We start from the raw sequence: 15,120 nt of genomic DNA on the forward strand, positions 1-15,120 counted from the left end.
AGCATATGGAGATCTATATATCTCCAGCGATTTAATTTACAAATTCATGTAGCTGCAGTAGCACAGCACTAAGGAAAGCCCACTATTTATATATATATATACAAAAAAATCTAACTGAACATAATTAGGTATCTGTGTCATATCACATAGAAGGAAGGAAAACTGAATGGTAAGGATTTTGCATTTGAAATATATTGGTAATTTAAAAGTCTTTGGGATTTGATGGCTCAGTGTTTGTGTGTAATTCATCTCAGTTTGGCAGTTCAAGCACAGTCCAAAATTAAAGGAGTCATTCTACAAGGAACTAAGCACTTGTGATAACCATCAGTTTAAAGAAGAGCTAAGGGCTCTTCAGCTGACTAGTGGTAACACGGCAGCTCAGAAGACCAACCAGGCAGTTTAATGTCAGCACGGAGAGGTCTACCACAGCTGCCTCTACGGCCGTGACCTACAGAGCGTTGGAGAGCAACACTGAAGAGTTTCTTCCTGTTTGAAAGCTCTTTGCGGATCTTGAAAAGATGGGCTGCTGATCCCAGCCCAGCTCTCAGTGGGAAAATACACACATCACAAAATCGGACATACCAAAACTGGCACCCTAACAACCCCACACAAGGGGAGAGGCTGGAGACGGAATGGACACAAAGACTGAATTATCCTTTGGGCTGCAACTAGGAAATACAAATACAGGCAACATTAAGGGAGAAGGGTTATTTCAATAGTGGCAGGACAGAACGGCTCTGAGCACTAACTATAATAAAACTTTTAAAAATGTCTTGAACGTCTGAAAATTTTGAATATTAAATAGTAAGCGCCAACATTGACCATGAAGAACAAACGAGCTATTTGATGCTTGAAATCCCTGGCAGAAATCACTACACCCCCACTTTGTCATTGATTACTTAACATATTTCTTCCCGCTTCTGGTTCCTGTTTGGATGTTAAGCAAGTGTAATGCCCTTCAGTGATGTAGTCTACAGTTAAACCATGCTGCTTACCTGCAGTACCATGTGAATAAAACCTGGTTTCACAGGTTCTAATAAATCAGTTTTATACAGATGACTCCTGCCACTGAGAGCTTTGATATGCAGAATCTGTACATACCAAAGGGGAAATCTGGCAGTGAATTTCAATTGCTCAAGGTCTGATCTCAAGGTACAAAGCAAAGTCCTGAGATTAGTCAAATGCATTTGCCCCTGAAAAATATTCTACATGCATAAAAATGTTAGGAAGGCAGCTTCTCCTAGCACTGGATTGTGATCTGTATCTGTGGCCCTTTGCTAAGAAGTAGAAAAAGGGGTGTGTGGGGGGGGGAGGTTTAGGAGGGAGAAGGGAGGGACTGGAGATGTTTTGGGTAAGAGCCCTAGGATTTACTGATATAACTCTAAAGCAAAGGTGACTAAACTATTCTTGTTTCCCCAAACTCTGAAAAGCTCTGCACAACAAACTGAACAGTCAAAGACAAGAACTGGCTCAAATATCAGGCAAAGAGAAATCTGAGATAACAGATTTTCTTGCTTGTTGATGCTTTTGCCACGGGGTCCTGGCAGAGATAGTCAAGCTCTGCCGCTTTCACCTAGGGGGGCTGCTGACTGCCTCGGGTCCGACTCAAGCTCTCTGGTCCCTCTGCCTGGCAGCTGGCACTTCAAACCTCTCACCATCCCCCTGGCTTCATAATTTGGTCCCACTCCCAAATGGGCTAGTGACCCATAGAAAGCCGTTCTTCATTTAACCCCTCAGAAATTGCTTCATTGTCTAAAAATATCTCTTAGGACCCATTTAGCTGAAGAAGACCAGATGACAGAACATTACTGTCTGCTTGTTTTAATGTGTAAGTGAAACTGGAGCAGAAAACAGTTCAAATGAAGATTTGCAAATACCGGTTCAGGCCAGGGTTCTGCCAGATGATTCCTAAAGACTGATTTAATCAGAAGCCAGTCAACCTTTCTTAAATGACACAACATAAAAGGGGGGGGGGGCACATGACTTTCACCATTAATCTAAAATTGAATCTTCAGGTTTTATAAATGTTGTCATCTGCATATAAGAAAGTTACACACGGACAATCAAGAGTTTCTTTCTGACAGGCTCTACTTCCACACATGTAGATTGGGGGTTTATGTTTGCCAGCAGACACTCATACCTCATACCTACTGGGCAGGCCTCTTGATGGTAATTCTGAAAATATGCTCCATAATATCTATACCTTTACCTCCAGCCACGAAACAGGATTTGGTGAAGAGAGCTTTCACAGTTGCTTTATGACACTGTTTCTCAAACTGAAGCTCAGAGCCACCTTGGGTGTTGCAAAAGGGCTTGAAGTGTAAATGCAACAGTCTCCAGCAGTTCAGCTCCTCCAGGGTAAGGGAACGGGAACAGACTATAATTACTGCCTGAAGAGGTTTAATTCACCAAGCAGTGGCTAACTACCTTTAATTGCCATCAGGCTTCTAATGCCAATGATGATATCTAAGTGACTAAACCCTAACAGCCAGGAATTATAGCTGATTTCCTTCCCCTGGAGGCAATTAACTCCTATTAACTCAGGAGGATCTCAGGAGAAACAGGCAAGTCAAAAGCGAGGTTAAGAAATGCTGCCCTGGAATAATGGGACTCATTGGCTTATTAGGGCATAAAGCCCTACCATTCGGGTACAAAGCTCATCCCCAGGTCTTTGAGGGGGAGGAAGACAAATGAAGGAGCCTCTAGGAACTGTCTACTCTATCACCTCTGCCAGGCCAAAAAACCTGCCGTTGTTCTTGCCAGAATGGCAACCATCCTAAAATTGCAGGTTACAGGATTTTTCTAAAGTAGGTGATAAAAACACCCTCTCTCCAGAGCTGACTGCACCCGCAACTGCCTACAATCCATTGCTCTGACTCTAAATATCAGTACCTGCAAACTCAGGTACTGCTCTGAGGACCACCTGTACCTATCCAGCCCTTCCTGAGCAGAAACCACATGAACTTCTGGTGTCTTGACTCTATATTCTAAAACGTCCTATGGAGGCATACTCAAAATATCAGACATCTCCTAATACCCAGCCAGCCACAGGCACAAGTTGGAAGCAACCTGATGAAACGCACTGGAACTGGGCTTTCCAAAGGGTTTACAGGCACACGTGCTTTGATAAATACGTGTTGCAGCTAGCAAAGTTGTTTCATCTGCCTTCAGTTTCACTAGATCTGGAATTATTCCCATACTAGTCTCTTAGTTGTTAAACCAAGATCTTGAGGGAGGAATAGGAGAGAAGCGGGGGGAGCATAACAGTCTCTTATGTTAAATCCACCTCATGTGCAAGCACATAAAGCTGGAGAACTTTGCTGCCTCACGCTGTGAGTCTAAGGCTCAGCTTTTGGCAGCAGAACAAAACCCTGGAAGCAGTCTGGAGGCATTCACATGTTTTGCTGCTTGCTTTGGCTACTGTCTAAGCATCCTAAGCCCTCTGCTGTCTTTACAGAAATACATTTTGCAAGGCATTCTTCAGAAAATATTCACAAGGAAAATATTTGCAATTTAGTCCCTCCCAGCCTCTCCTTTAAAAAAAGTTATTAAAAAAGCTGATTTACTAATTGTTCGGATAACAACTGCAGCCTTAGCCATAAGAAAAGCAAAGCACAATGCTAAAATAGGTCTTTTAAATTATCCTTTTTATGTCTCATTTTTTATTCATAACAGCGCAGATTCTCTCCTGTGTGATCTTGAATACCTAAGACCTTTTCAGACCTAAGAGGGTCTGAAAGACTTCTCAGACATTTCTAAGGCAGCGTATTTGACACTGCGTTCCCCAGGAGGGGCGCAGCACAGTGCAGCACACCTGAGCGAGCTGTAAAGTACACAGCGCTTGCTCCCGAGGTTATGAGCAGCAGGAGATGACTCTGGGGCAACAACCTAACGCTCATTCTGCTTCTGAAGTTAATTTAGCAGCCTGTATTGATTTCTCTGCTGCTTTGGCTAAACAGCTTCCGGTATATTTTGAAGTTATGCAAACTGAAAAGTTTTATGTTGCTTTCTTGGTGCCCTGCAGAATACATTCGCTTCCTGCTTTCTTAAGTGCCTTTATTGCAAATGGCACTGTGATCAGCCGCTTAATTAACCTCAATACCTGACACTGCAGCTCCACGTTTTTCTCTGACTAGCCAAAAATATTCTGATGGTTTTACTGTCTGCAGTTCGGGGTTAAGAATTGTCTCCAACTATCTGTATTATGTTCCCTTCGGAAAGAGCGCTGATGACAGTGACAGCAGTGAAGCCGAGAGAGAAAACTTTAATCATGAACTCAATTGCCACCCAAAGAGAGCACCGATTGCATTAGCCAGCTTTCCTGACAGGGACAGAAGTAAAGAAGCAAACCAATAGTACAGCACTTTGGAAACTTCCATCTTCACTAAAATGCCATTACACCTGAAGTTACGGGAATTAGATTAGCTTGATGATATGTCTCCAACAGCTGGATCAGAGAGGACTGCTGAAATTTCCCCTGGTTCTAAGCCTTGTCACCCTCAGTCCTGCTTACTGCTGCAACTCTGCAGGTTTATACCAGTTTCCATCAGCTCAGACTCTTTCTTAGAGCTAAATGAAGATGTGAAGTATGGCTTGAAGGGCAGAAGAGCTGAATTTGATTGTTCTGGGTCCTTGCTCATGGGTTGATTGAAATATGTGGTATTATCTACCCTTCTCTTCTCTTCAGAATAGCCTCAAACTGTTAGTTCTGAAATGAAACTCTTTGAGGAAAATGAGTATTCAGTAAGTATTTCACAATCAAAATGAGTCTTGGTATTTCTGGAAGAGGCCAGAATCATGCCAGCCCATCTGTTTAGGCCAAATTATTGACTCATTTGGGCAAGTCATTGTGGCTCTGTTTCCCCTTTCTAATAAAATAAGGATAAAAATTAAATCCTCAGTAGACTGAAGCTTTTATCACAGTTCCAAAATTGTTTCCTCTTTTTTTTAAGACCTTTATGATAGCAGAAGGAAAATGCTTGATGTTTGTTTTTCACCACTGTCATGCTCATCTGTTGTTCATCACAATGCAGACTGGGGGATTTTTTTGATACTCATATATGTCTTCTCTTTAGATGTCAAAAAAGAAAAAGGCAGAAAGATACTGTGGAATGAGAAAAATATGGAAAATATAAGAAGGTGATGGAATAGAAAGGTGAAAAAGCTATGTGAAGTACATGTTATTACAAAAAGTACTAAGACACTTTATCCCATGGGATAGCTTGGGATAAGAACACCTATTAAATGAAATAAAGTGTCCTCTGTGAGTGGAAAACAGCAGAAAATGTTCCAGGACCTTTTCTAAGGTATCAGCTATTTAGGAGGACTGGAGGATATCACTGAATGAAAGTGGCAGGAGACTACTAAAGGGACATGTAATTATCAGAGTTTTAATTTAATTAGATCATGGGTTGATGATGGCTATGGGACTATCAGTGGCTCACTGTCTTTGTTTTACCACTCTCTGGAAGGCAGAGATTATGCCATCAAGGGAGAATGGATCAAGTAGATGGTCTCCAAAGCACGCAACAGAAAGAAAGACCAATAGCAAGTGTAAAAAAATTCATAATGGCAACAACAGCAAGACTGTCTTAATCTACTTTCCCCAAACCTTCTGCTATACACATTAACCTCTCAGTACCACAAGCAGCACAGGGCCAGACAATACTGAGGTGATAGGTCACTGAAGCAATAAAGCACTACTATTTTAATATCTGTGTTTCTAAAATGCGTCTCCAAATTCCTTCCAGATATTTGACTGGTTGATGGAAATTTTGTTTCTGGGTTAAACCGTAGAGCAAACTGCAATCCTTATGCCCTCTTAAATCATGCAGCCTTCTTGGAATTACTAAAATTCCCTCCAAGTTGCATTACCCGGAGTTTGCAAATGTCTGGAAGGCATAAACCACTAATGCATGTAATTATTCTTTTTCCTCCTGCCATTTCTCCAGCTTTCCCACACAGATTCTGCTTTCTCCCAACCACTTCAAGAATGGAATATATTTATGTCTCAAAAACCATACACTATCTATCTCTCCTGATCCAGGGAGTCAGATTACACTAAGATTTAAAACATATTTCCTTGCTGAATAAATTAGACATTCATTCTTCCCTACAAGAAGGTATCTGCTTGCAAACTAGGTGTGACTCGGAATGGTCACCTCTTGATTTTCCTTCAGGGAGAATTTCAAGGCCTTTGACAGAAGGTATTGATCTTCCTGGCCTGACTAGAGCTAGGAGCAACCCACACTGCAAGGTCTTTGCAGCTGCACCCACCCTGCAGGAGAGAGAGCTGTGCTGAAGATAGATCTAGGCCTTCTCATGCAACTTTGGATCAAACCCTTAGACGAGGAGTTCTTAGGCAAAGCTAACTAACTCGGCCTCTTACTCCAACCCCCAGCCCGTTTGCCCTTCAGGGTGCCAGCTGTCCAACACTGGAGATTTCCCTCTGCAGGAGACTGGATGTTAAGCCGTAATAAATCTGCTTGGCAGCTCTGTTATGCTCCCCATCATTTCTGTCAGATACACTTTGCATGACATATCCTAGTGCTGGCTCCCAAGGTTGTGTCTCACATACAATAGGCATCTCCCACCTTCAAATACTCTTGAGTTAATAGCATACTCAGAGGGAACTTATTTCAGTGGCTCCTTTTCAAAGCAAGATGCTCAAAAGCCCCAAATGCCAAAGCCAAGATGATCTGGGCCACTTCATCTTTAATTTTCTGACTTCTCCAACTCACTAAAATGATGCACTCTGTATCAAAAGTTGACTGCTTAATTCTAAGTACTTGGATGCATTTTTTGCTCTCTCCAAAGCATTTTTACACTCATCCTGTACTAGAAATGCTTAGGAGATTGGATTCAGCATAATCTCAGTCATAGCTTTAAGTTATCTTCACTCATTCAGAAATGTTAAAACAACAGGGTTTTTCAGACTGCTTCTCTCTGGTTCAAAGATACACAGTTTTTGTCATTGTTGTCTGAAAAAAACAAATGTGATATTAAGGTGGATGAGGGAGGAAAGCAAATGTGACCCAGGATTTCTGATGCAGCAGTTCGACACAAATGTGGCTCTGTAAAGCTTGGAAGAGGTTGTTTTTGGTGTCTGTTTGTGTATTTCTGAATCTTGCTGCCCTTCCTCGCATGGTCAGTGAGCTGCAACCACACATTTCAGCTTGGGCTCATGAATCCTTGAAAATCCATCTGCAGGATTTTGATTTTGTGCACTCTGAAGACAGGAGCCATGTACAGCAATGCAGCTCCTGCTTGGGATTTCACATGCCTGTACTGCAAGATAATGAATGCCTGTGTGCCAATAAGTTTCTGTGTCTGTCTGCTTTCTTACCTGGGACTCCTGCAGTGGATAAACACCAAAGTAGCACAACTAGTTCTGCTTGAAGCCCATGAATAGTCCTGAACTGGTGTTTGCTAAGAAATCCCCACTCCATTAATTTCCTGCTTCCTCTTTCTGTTACAAGGATTCCTCTATGCTTTGGCTCTCTTTTTATTATTATTATCCTTACTTTTAAGACAAGTCGGAATATTTCTCAATACAGCGTTATGTCTTTGAACCTCCAATCATCACAACTAATCACTTAATTGTGGGGTACTTTGAGATACCAAGCATTCCAAATGAGCTTTTCCAGGTACCAGGCCATCAAACCCTGCCAGATTTCCCAGCTGTGCTGGGCTCTGTGGAGAGAATCCAAGTGGGTTTGGCAAGTCAGCTGCTCCCACCACCTACACACACACACCTACCAGTATTTTATTCGCTGAGCAACTCTTTCTTCTCCATCTCGTCCCACCCGCCACGGCTGCTTGGCCAGGAGGGGAATCTGTAGTTCAGCGGTTCAAAGGAAAGCTCATTCATCCTGCACCGAAAACTGCGACTGGGGCACGGCTGACCTGTTCCAGCTTGTCAGGAGCAATTAAGAAGTTCCAGCTCTGAGCTCCCAACCGAAAGGAAACGTGGAAGTCCTTCTGCTGTCACACCAAACAGTTTCTGGCATTGCAGGGCTCCGGCTTGCTTTTAAAACTGGAGAAGAGCAGGATTCTCTGTAGACATCTGACAGAGCTTCTTGCTGCCAGGCAGCTGGGAGCCAAGGAACCAAAGAAAGAGAACCAGCCCCCTCAGCTTCCCCAAAACAACACAATAATATCATGTACGCTCAATGGTACCGATGCCTAAATAAAGCTCCAGTGGATAAGATTTAAGAAACTAACTAAAAGCAAAGGCCCTCAGCATTATAAGCAACTCAAACAATGTAAGGATTTATTTTTCATGTTTTATTACTTCCATCACTGTTTTTATTATCCCCGTGAAATGCGTATGATTCAAGTAATATTAAAAGCATCTGAACAGTAAACTTCCAAAAGAATACGTCAGTCAATGCTTCAGACTTCACTTTCTTCCCCTTTATCTACACCTATGAAGAAAACAACGAAAACAAAAGTTATTATTTCTGGAGGACCAACAAAAACACCTTTTTGCCTCCAGTCTCCCAGCTACCTTACAGCATCAATCAGTTGTGAAAATGCATTCCCTGAAGTTCTGCTCATTCTATTTGCTGATTTTGGTGCACAGAGATGATTTAGCCTGATAAAGTTGCATTTATTTTTTTCATCTAACAGTGCAGTCCTCATTTCAGGAAGAAAATGGTGTTTTTCAAAAGGAGTAGGGCAAAAATGGTAGAAAAAAATACTGAATGCTGCATTTCTTCAGAGATCACACAGAATAAAAAGGATATATAAGTGAGGCAAACTCACCGTTTCAGTTGGTAGTTAGTCAAAATGCTGCTCAAGGAAAAGGTGATGTCCACATCCCAAAGTCACTTGTGCCATTTTCCCTGTGAGGTGCAGGTATTATTCTAAGTTCAGGCACATCCTATATGAAGCAAACAGAAGAAGATCAGTCTTGCGTTCTGCCATCTTGCTCGCTCTGGCTTTGAACTAAATGCAATTGAAACTAAGGGAAATGGCCAATTTAACTTTGTTGCGAGGCTGCGATGCCTGCTTGGTGCCCGGCATACCCTTGATCCTTTGCTATTCTCCACAAAGGAAGAATTCTCCTACAGCTTCTTTACCAACCTGTGGGATAAACAGAGGCCCATGGACAATGATGAATCTGACTGAAGCAAGACTGGGTTTCACAGATCCTCATCTTACCTCCTGCCTTATCTGTAGTTAATATCTGTAAAAGGCTTTGAATTTTCTTTTTCTCTTATCTGAGCTGAAACACTCATGGTGCACCCACTGGATGCAAGCAGTTGAAAGTGTCTCCTGGAGGGATCTAAGCTGACGAATGGGAGGAATCTCAACCTGCTTATCATTTTTGTTTTGCTATTATTTTAAACATGATTATAGTCAAGCACTTCTTGCAGACTTTAATATTAATGCAGGTTTTTCTGATCAATCAGCTAAGTTTGTTCTGTTCTGGTTCAGATCAGGCTGTGATTTTCCAAAGTGACTGACCAAGTTTCTCTCAACAGCTTGTTTCTACAATGACTTGGGTGATAACTACAGGTCCATGTAACATGAGAAACTTCAGGGAGGAATGAGGAAGGGTTCATGCACCCAAAACAATATGAGGTAGTGGTGTTCTTAGCAGTGTCAAAGTATGAGCTATTTGGCTGGTTTGATTCACCTGTATGTCTATGAATTTCCTTCCATGAAGAGTATGAAGTACAAACCAAAACTTTAATTTGTGATAAACAGTTGCACAAAGTAATTTGCTATGGAAAGATCCAAAATAATTCAGTACCAGCCCACTTCTTCATTTTTTTATTACTATTATCTCTAATTACAGGCATGAAATCCAGGTAATAAGTGGGTTACATTTTCTGCTAAGAAAATGAAGTGTATAATTATAGGCACATGTTCAACTGAGATACTGTGGCATCCAGTGCTTCCACAAAGATGATAATTGTCAACCTTTGCTCTGTAATTAAGTCTAAATGGGAATCCTAATCATTTTCCAAATGAGCAAACAGTAAGCCTATCATGACTGGCTCTGTTATGGCAATGAATGAAACTGATTTACTCTATGGGTTAATTAAGTTTTATGAAAGCCCATGCCCCCCTCTCCACAAAACCCACATTGTCAGCAAATATTTGAGCTAATTAGTCCTGTATTGTTTCAGTGCTGTGTGATAGCATAACCTAGATTATTCTATTAGGAGCCCTAGTTTTCTGCAACCTCCATTCCAAGTTCTCCCCTTGGAGTGACTACATTGCCTTTGATGCACCTGTCTTGGGTTCATGGCCTTCTTTTCCCTTTGAGGCTTATGATTTCAGCACTAGTCATGCACAAAAGAGGACACTATGCACATATGGTACTCAGCTTGCCTTACAAGTGTTCTTTACACCTAATCATGACCTAACATGATCAGTGCAAGTGGTCTTGTCTCATAGACTTTCTCTTCACTGCTTTTTCAGGTGGGATGAAATACCAAGGCAGCCAGCCCAGCAGGACTCTAGTAAGCATGGATCACACGTAGAGGTCCTATGCATTGCTGAATTCTGTGCATCATCCAAGGAAAACCATTAAACTACATGGGCCAACCAGAAACAACATTACTAGCTCTTACCTTCTGTGATTCCCACATTCAACACAGTATAATCATCTACTACAGTTAAAGAGACCATTTGAATTCTCAGCTTGATTTGCTCAATTCCCACAAAGACAGTGACTGTATTTAACTGTGCAGGAGAAGAGTCAGGAAACCGTCCCACATCACTTAACAGTCTGGTCTCCAAAGGAAGTCACACACATTTCTGGGAGGCCCAGAAATGGCTTCAGGTAGTGGCTGCTAGGAGTTGCCAAAGGTGTGGATGGAGAAAGGGGGACATTTTGGATCCGCTTGTCAGCCAATACCAATCAGCACAGATATGCTAACCTATTGCAGGTGAAGACCAAGTTTGTTTCCCCACTATCTCTATTCTCTCTCCACTTTCTCTCCTGGGTTGTTTGCCTAGATGAACATATTTATTTGTCCTTTCATGAAGGACTTGGGCTGCAAAATAAATGCAGAGCAAAATGCTTCCAATGTACTTGCCCAGATATAATGATTTGTGCAATTTAGTGGAAAAAAAATCACAGAGCTGAAAAAATATATGTGCTTCCTGTGGCGAGAGCACCTGAAAAGCAATGAAATTCCATTACGTGAAACAAGCCCATAAACAGCATTACGGAGCAGCCACTTGTCAGTGCTAGATGCTATTTGTGGGAAGCCACTAATTGCAGCTTTCATAAAACGGTTTGACTCCCTTCCAGGCTGATGCACAGCGTATTCCAAATGGGTGATTTAGAAGCTGCAGAAATGCCCCAGCCACAGGGGGAAGCTGCCACTTTGTGACTTGCTATGCAGAACATCCCAGTGGAGCAAGACACTGGCCACTTCTTGTCAACTACTGTCCACCTTCCATGTTGTCAACGTCTGCTCCTCCATTACAGTGACCCCAAAGACCAACAAAGACCCACTGGAGCAGGAATGGTACCACACATAACAAGGGGCAGACAGTCTTCAGCAGATTCCTGGCAGGATGCTATTACAGATAGGAAAACTAGGAAGAGAGACTAAGATCAAAATCCATTTATCTAAACAGAGACATCTGATGCCACTTGATACATACTATTCTAGGGCTCATGGAACTAGCAGATACAATGCAGGACCTACAAGAGATCTATTCTCTCCTGGAATGGCAGCTAGAGGCCAGACTGGGTATCCCAAATAGTTTGTGAAGTCTATGCTTAGGCAACAGAGTTGTGACATAAATGACTTTCTCATGGTGATTCAATGAGCCCACAGCAGCAGAAGTAGCTCTTCCAAGTCTAACGCTTTAGCATAAGACCTTTCTTCCTAATTACTTTTCTTACTATGTAACATGGTCTCTCTTATAGAAAAATTAAGGGAAATGAAATTTAAGTCAAACTTCTCATCTTCATTCTGAATCCAAAACATACATGCTTCATTTCTGACCCTAGGATTGCTTCATATCTTTGCCTGATGAAACTATACAGATGACACAACAGGATGTGCTTGAATGGCAAATGGCAAAATTGGCATGCAGCACTGTGATTCATTAGTCCTTCCAGAGCACAGAGAGAGGACAATCTGCTGATGTTTGGATAGTTTGCATGTTCTTATCTCAATGGAACTTGTTCACACAAGCAAGGTTTGATTTTATGTTATCCTAAGCATTGCCCTACACTTGTCCTAGTAGCTGAAAACAAGTTATTTTAGCTAGGGGCTCCAATATCCTCACTGCTTTTTCAATAAAAATAAACTGATCAGAGAATTAAAAAAAAAAAAGAAAAAAGAAAAATGCCAGAAAGAAACAGAACAGTATTTTCAGTGGCTCATGAGCTGGAAAATCAACATTTTTTAATGAGGGAAAAAAAAAAAAAAAGATTAAGGCCACTCAGCAGCTGAAAAAGCAAGCACTTATTAAAACAAAATATTTAATGTTCACAGTCATTCAATGTTTGGAAAAGCATGTTCTAATGACCATGTTTAATAATGTTTAGAGCCACCCAGAGCCTTGAAAAGCAACTTCTTGCCTAACAGTATAGAGCTGCTGATTCCAATAAATAACATTCATGTTGAACCCACCTATAGTGAATTAGATTCCCCACCACTTTTGGAGAGAAAAGGGTTAAAAAGCTTAAGGACTCCACTACTGGGAGCCCTAGGGAAGTTACGGAAAGGTAGCTGGTGTGAGAAGAGGGAAGGAAAATGCACAGCTGAGTGCTCTATTATTCTTTCCAGTGGGGAACATCTAGCATCCAGAGCCTCACCAGATATGCCCAGATATCAGCAACTGGAGAATGAATACAGAATTTCTACTGCTAAGAAAAAGAGGGAAAATTGTGCCACTGCAAGTATCCTCTACATCTTCATAAGTGAAAGGCTTTGGAGATGGTAACTGGAAAAAGAGGTTGGGGTAGACAAAGATCCAAGCACCCTGTAATATAAGGTATTCTTCAGTTCAAAAATCTAATAGTTTGTCTTGATGCAACACCATAGATTTATTCAAAAGCTCATCATATTAACACAGAAGATGATATCTGCTGGAGAATGGTCCTATTTCTAGCCATCTTCTACTCAGAAATGGCCCATCCATATTGAAAAATGGTCTTAATTTTGCTGCGTCTAAAACAAAAACTGCTCAGGGTCTAGTCCTGGGAGATCTGAGGTGTTGTGAACCAGTCTCCATGCTACTCGGTAACATGACTGCCTTGAATTTGAAACAGCACTGCAATTTGTTGTCAATATTTCACATTCCTTTAATTTTCATATGTGGAAAGTAAGTGCTTGGGGTCATCTCACCCTGTTGATGGGGATTCAGAGAGTCATTCTGAATCCCTCTGTGCATTTGGAACCTTTCCAGAAACTCAGCACGGTACCTGCAAAGCAATTTGTCCTTGCAAAAACATTTTGCCATTTAAAGCCACTAAGTGGCAGGGAAAAGCAAGTCCTGAAAATATAGGTTGTGTTTAGGGCTGGTTCATAGCTGTACACACTGAGGGCTTAAAATGTAATGCAGTAATCCTTCCCAGAGAAACCAGTTCCTAGGCTACTGTTAAGAGTATCCTTTCTACCCAGCAGAAACAAGAGAAATCAATGTATGTTAATCAAGATATCAGATATAAGAGAAATCTATCAACAAATAGAAATAGGACCAGTCTGCAGGCATGGTGCCAGGCATCTGGCCAAGACTTCGTGCAAATAAAGATATAGAATGCTAAAGCGAAGGCTCCCAGCACAGCAACGAAATGACAGTCAACTGCAGTGTTTCAGATCATGTTTGCAGAACCCTGCTGTACTCATCTGGTCCCACATCAATGACCAAGGCAGAGCTGAGACTGTAATTAAGATGATGACAGCAATTGCTCTGAACATCTAACTTCAGCTGCATCAAAGGAACAACTGACATTTCTTGGGTAAAACTGGAGGCTTTGGCTGTTTTGTTTCAGAGAACACTCATTTGCAATGTGTCTGCTGGTAGACAACGACCTTCAGTTGAAGGAAGGTCTACCTTAACGACACACTAACCTGAACGCTTGCAATGATACAACCTCAGCCTTCATCCTTAGTGAAATAGTTTTCTATCCAGAGAGAAAAAATGTTGCTACCATGCTGAAATGCTGGCTTTGCGTTCCTAGCTAAAAGGCATGTGTAGCTTTGACCAAAGGCCATATCTGCCAAGGGACATCAGGTAACTTGAATCTACTGGCCACTTTAGATGCTGTCTGTGGTCTGTAATCGTGTTCTGTGGTATCCCCCAGAAGTATAGGAACCTCCATGCCAGGATTTGGGGTCCTGGAGCTTGGAGCAGGGGGACACCAGGATATCAGCAAGCTTTTTAATCATATAAGAAGTTGAATGGAGCTTTTAGAATGCAGCATGATGGATAATCATAGGTGGAATGATACCAGTCACAAAGTCTAACCTGTTTATTAAGAGGTTGTTTACAGAAACTGTATCTACACCACAGGGTTTAATGCAGAGGCACAATACCACAAAAGCTAGCAGACTGCAAAGGTAAGGCAGAGCATATGCGCAGGATGAGGTCTCAGAATGCCTTGGCTCTGCACTGTAACATCTAGAAGAGACTCTGCTGAGACCGTAAGCTCAGTTCTCTGGTGCAGAGGGAAGATCCTAAGACAACAGGTCCCAGCACTGATGCAGCAGCATGTGGATGCCTGCTGGGTTCCCCACTGCCTCAGTGTATCCTCCACTACCACTTCTGCACAACTATCAGGGTCTTGCTGTTGCAAGGCCATCACACAGAGAGTTCACATCACACCTCTCACCAGCTGCAAACAGCAGAAACCTTCGTCAGATACACTGCAAATCCTCCGCTCCTTCCAACCCTGGGTGGCTGGTGTCCCCCACCATGTCCTCCTCCCTCACTCCACCTCCACACCATCTGACCTTCTGTCAAAGGATGACATTACTCTATCTTGGTGGGCTCTGGCCTGTTTCCAGCTCAGCTCACAGTATATTGAATATTCAGAGCATGACTAAAAGAAAGAACCATCCCATGCCGCTGACACAGGGCATCTAGCCGCCAGATGGCACTCAGCCAGCTAGTAAACTTGGGTTTCAATTTCACTCA

General features: G+C 42.1%; 1 long non-coding RNA gene across 1 annotated transcript in view; it reads right to left on the bottom strand.

Annotated features, from left to right (window-relative positions):
• Positions 1-8,320: 8,320 nt before the first annotated feature.
• Positions 8,321-15,120, bottom strand: part of LOC106482523 (uncharacterized) — a 103,660-nt gene continuing 96,860 nt past the window's right edge. Inside the window, exons 2-3 of the long non-coding RNA XR_001292174.2 lie at positions 8,767-8,884; positions 8,321-8,426 (exon numbers count right to left, since the gene is read on the bottom strand). This is a non-coding gene — a long non-coding RNA (uncharacterized lncRNA). The remainder of the gene's footprint in view (positions 8,427-8,766; positions 8,885-15,120) is intronic.

Source organism: Apteryx mantelli, chromosome 15 (assembly GCF_036417845.1).
Source record: "Apteryx mantelli isolate bAptMan1 chromosome 15, bAptMan1.hap1, whole genome shotgun sequence".
In the NCBI taxonomy this organism is placed as follows: domain Eukaryota; kingdom Metazoa; phylum Chordata; class Aves; order Apterygiformes; family Apterygidae; genus Apteryx; species Apteryx mantelli.